The sequence below is a fragment of the Macrobrachium rosenbergii genome, unplaced genomic scaffold (genome assembly GCF_040412425.1).
Source record: "Macrobrachium rosenbergii isolate ZJJX-2024 unplaced genomic scaffold, ASM4041242v1 13903, whole genome shotgun sequence".
In the NCBI taxonomy this organism is placed as follows: domain Eukaryota; kingdom Metazoa; phylum Arthropoda; class Malacostraca; order Decapoda; family Palaemonidae; genus Macrobrachium; species Macrobrachium rosenbergii.
Window position 1 is genome coordinate 582,680 of NW_027100723.1, and position 4,672 is coordinate 587,351.

The 4,672-nt window shown below is 35.0% G+C and overlaps 1 long non-coding RNA gene across 3 annotated transcripts in view; it reads left to right on the plus strand.

Moving 5' to 3' along the window:
• The window catches only part of LOC136837973 (uncharacterized), a 257,728-nt gene extending 257,101 nt beyond the window's left edge, over positions 1–627 (plus strand). For all 3 annotated transcript variants that reach the window (XR_010852824.1, XR_010852823.1, XR_010852825.1), the window contains one exon: positions 1–627. This exon is cut by the window's left edge and continues 383 nt beyond it. This is a non-coding gene — a long non-coding RNA (uncharacterized lncRNA).
• Positions 628–4,672: the final 4,045 nt, after the last annotated feature.

The window sequence follows — 4,672 nt, forward strand, 5'->3', positions numbered from 1 at the left end:
CGAGATTCCATGTATACACCTCTTTCGAGCATAACTACTTTGAGTGCTAGTTGCTTGTTCCACCGCCACCCTCGCTTCAAACTACTGTTTGCCTGAGAGAGAGTTATCAAGACCAGTATATTCCTCTCGCTCTTCACGGAGAGCGCAAGACACTCCGCTGGGCCTCATTCTAACGTGAATCTTACCTTAAGTCCTCCATGAAGTCGTCTGCAGTTTTCCAGTAGTGATGATGTGACCCTGAGATTCCGGTGAGAATTCATCTTCGTCTTCCCATCTCTCGCAATGAAGGAAGGGCTGGACATGGGATCTTGTGCCATCTACGTCCAGGGAAACTGCCGTCCAAGAGGGTATCAATTATGGTGACTGTTGGAAGCGTTGTTGAGCATAAATGGATTTCTCGGCTGAAATATCCTTTAATCTTAGTGTGTATGCTGAAAATTTCAAGAAACTGGGATTTTAACAGTTGAAAAGGAAAAAGAGAAAATGTATCACAAATACAGTTTTTTTTTGTACATCACCTATCCTCGATATTTGACCAAGCCCCTGAAAGAAGCACTCTGCTCCATCTTTTCTGTGCTTCTGTTCTGCTGTACTGCTGTCACTGAAAGGAAAGGAAAGGAAAGGAAAGGAAAGGAAATGCTAATTTCTATCCGATGTATCAAGTGTTGGTTTCAAGTGACTGGATAAGTAATTGAGAGAAAGGTGTTTCATGGTATTAATATTAAGGCCATATTCAACAGGGATCTCTCCTAACATCAATGGAGAATTATTCTTCTATAATTCAAGTTGTGCTCTTCTATATATATATGCAAAGTCATGTTTGCTTATCAGTAAGGATCACCTTTAAGAGTTTTAGAACCAGATATAATATATACACACACACACACACAGATATATATATATATATATATATATATATATATATATATATATATATATGTGTGTGTGTGTGTGTGTGTGTATGTGTGTGTACTGGATGATCACATAACCCCATAGAAAAGAAGTTTAGTCCCAGACTCAAATCATGAAGTCGGACAGAAAAGGCTTGTGGATCAGATGGTATCTCTCTCTGGTGTTCTGAAATTGCTCCCAATACAAAAGGGTATATATATATATATATATATATATATATATATATATATATATATATATATATATATCTATAGATTATATATATACATATATATATATATATATATATATATATATATATATATATATATATATATATATATGATATATATATATATATAATATATATATGTATATATATATGTAACAGATATATATAATATATATATAAAAATATATACATATATGTATATATATGTATATATATATGTAATAGATATATATATATGTAAATATATATACATATATGTATATATATATATATATATATATATATATATATATGTATACATATGCATGTATATATATGCACATATTTATATGTATATATATATGCACATATTTATATATATATATATATATATATATATATAATATTCATTCTTGCTCCATTCTCTAATGCTGTAAGTACTTATTCTGCCTCGCCTCCTAATATGTGGCCCATTGCCAAAATGTTGTTGGCCAATCTTCTCAAGTGTAGGAACATTTATTTTCAGATCATGGCTCTATATCAGAGCAGTGCCGTGAAATAATAGTCAGAATTCTGTCTACATATAGATGAGGAAATGACTAAGAACTGCTAAAAGGCGTTGTTTGGATTTCTAGATGTTGTTGCTTTTTTTTATTTGTTTTAGTTTCCTAGAATATAATATGTCCGTCAGCTTCCTTTATGTTGTTTTGAGGTGGAGAAAGTAGTGGTAATTCGTGAGGGTTCTGCTGAAACGTCTGCACACTAAGGCTTCTTCTTCTTTATTTAGCTGCATTTAAAGTTCCAATTGTAAAAATGACACTTTTGAAGGTGTTATATAATATGTTTTTTCTTTGTTCTGCTTCGACATGTTTTTATGACTATTCAGATTTACTTGTTTATCTTTTATGTCCTTTTTTTGGGCCATATTTGAGAACATTTTGTATTTTTAAAAATTATAATATTACCGTCAATATACCTCTCTATATATCTATCTATCTATATGAAAATACTGAAATGCCAAGGATGCTTTTGTCACAGTTTGGTGAATGTTTAAGCTTTGCAAATATACTGAATGCTTACACTGGGTGTTTTATTAGCCATGTTATGCATAGATAATGAAGTAGTTTTGGTAGCAAGGTTTCATACTGGAAATGGAAAAACATTTGTTTTTGAGAAAAAAATATCATAATCTTTTGTGATCTGCATTTTGGTAATGCTTCAAATGCAAACACCATATGACCCTGAATGTATACATCTACTGTACGTATCTACAAACACGGAAAATAAGAAAAATTCACCAAAGACTCATTCAAAATAATTCAATGATTAATTCAAAAGAACCACGCATGGAATTCATGAGAGTTGCAATAAAAAGGCAATCAATCAGTCAAAAGATTCAACTTGTGGAAAGCTTGATCAACTTGTGAAGAGAACAAGAACATTACCAAAATTATTTCATGATAAAAAATGCAGTAGTTAGTGAGTCAGTCAGACTGTAGACCTTCCAAAAGCATAAATGAAATAGAAGAGGCAATGAATGAATGTTGGGGAAGTGGAAATGCGTTTTCAGTCTCAGAAGATAAAATCCTCCTAGTTTCTTCAGATGAGATCAACTGAATGACGGAATAGAAGTCTCTACGAACACGTTATCAGAAACTTTGAAATGTCAAAAGAGACACCTTTTAATTTATTAAGGGGAGGGATACCAATAATATATGGATGGCAAGAGGAGAAATAAAAACTTGAGGAGATGAAATAAGAGAAAGACTTTCATGTCTCATTGAACTTCGATAATAGTAATTATGGGTAGAGTTATACTGCTGTCTTCCTTCACCACCTTTGGGGAGAGAGAGAGAGAGAGAGAGACAAAGAGACTGTCTGGGACTGTCTCCTCAGCAGATTCTAATAAATAAAAGTCCATGTATGACCTTTTTATACATTTTAACAAAGGCAACAGGTGTACAGTCTTTGAAAAGGCAGGAGGAGGAGGTCTATTATTATAGAATTTTTGAGACACAACTGGAAAAATTATTTTAACAAAGGCAACAGGTGTACAGTCTTTGAAAAGGCAGGAGGAGGAGGTCTATTATTATAGAATTTTTGAGACAACTGGAAAAATTATGAAAAAGTCACCAAACACTGGAGTTACACAACTCAGATTCAGCTGTACAAATGGGAAGAACTGGAAGGAACTAATCAAAGGCACAGACAAAATAAACAAACACAAACCAGAAGGAGGGGGAGGAGGAGAGAGCTGTTTCGGAGCCAAACACCTGCTGCTGCTGCTGCTGCTACTACTACTACTTGAGGCAGTAACAGGAAAGAAGGAAGGAAGGAAGGGAGGTCCAGTGTCGTACCAGGTGAGTTTTGAGCAGACGACAAACCCAGAGGAGCTCTTCACGGTGAGTTTTATGGCCACGTTTCTTCTTCATTATTTATTGTTTTGTAGAATAAATGTATAAATAAACTGTAGGCTTAATTAATTAGCCCATTAATGGCCAGTGTCAGGAAAGAGGTTTATACAAAATACTCGGAGGAAGTTCAGAGAATCACTGTCTATTGGGATATTAACAAAAATGTCCAATCTTGTTGCTGCTGACTGAGGAGGAGCCATATTCTCGTAGGAGGAGGAGGAGGACTAGGAGGAGGCGGCGGACTCCAAGTATAAGAAGCCTAGTGTCATTCTAACCTTGAGTGAGTGAGCGCAGAGGTCAGAATCAGTAGCATCGCCACCTTGTAAAAAATGTAAGTCTTCTTCTACTTCTTCTTACTCCTCTATGTCTTTTACAAATCAATATGGCTGAATGCAATGCTCTAAGGATGAAGAACCTCTTGAATTAGAGAATAGAGAACGCTCTAACATTATTTTGAAAGTAGACAAGAACAAAAGATTTGAGTGTTGGAGGATTCTTGCCACTGGGGATTGCATTGGTGTGAACAGATTGACGCCCTGTCCGGAGTCTTCACCTAAAATTTTGATAGAGTCATTTCATTCACATCTTTGCATAGGTATAACTTCATACTCCTTCATAAACATGCACCCTTGCAATAACAGGGTCTTATTATTTTATATATTGTCATAAACTGGGAGTCTTGGTTGGGATGAGAATTGAACGAATTTACGAGGTTTGACTGCAACGGGACCAATTGCGCCCAGATTATGAACAAAGGAAAAGTTATCTGAAACTTACCTTAGATTTCCCTGGATTTACAATTAAAGGAGGAAGGTCGCCATTTGGAATTAGAGTTCTTTTAAAAATTTACAGGGGTTTATTTACAGAGACTTTAGCAATGAAACAAGGAGACAAACAAAACGACATGGTAGCCAATGGGCAGACTCATTAATTGGACACATAGAACAATAATGCAATGATTGGCAACAAGCAAGCTGATTAATAAGGGGCCCAATGTGCAATACAATTATTCCAGTAACAATAAAAATGGCTTAGTCATGCCCTGATTACACTGAATAGTCTCAGTTAGATGCTGCAAACAGATTGAACTCCAGGATGGGGAAAATAATTCACATAAAACTTGGCAGGGCCACAACGGATTTCAGAGACCGGACTG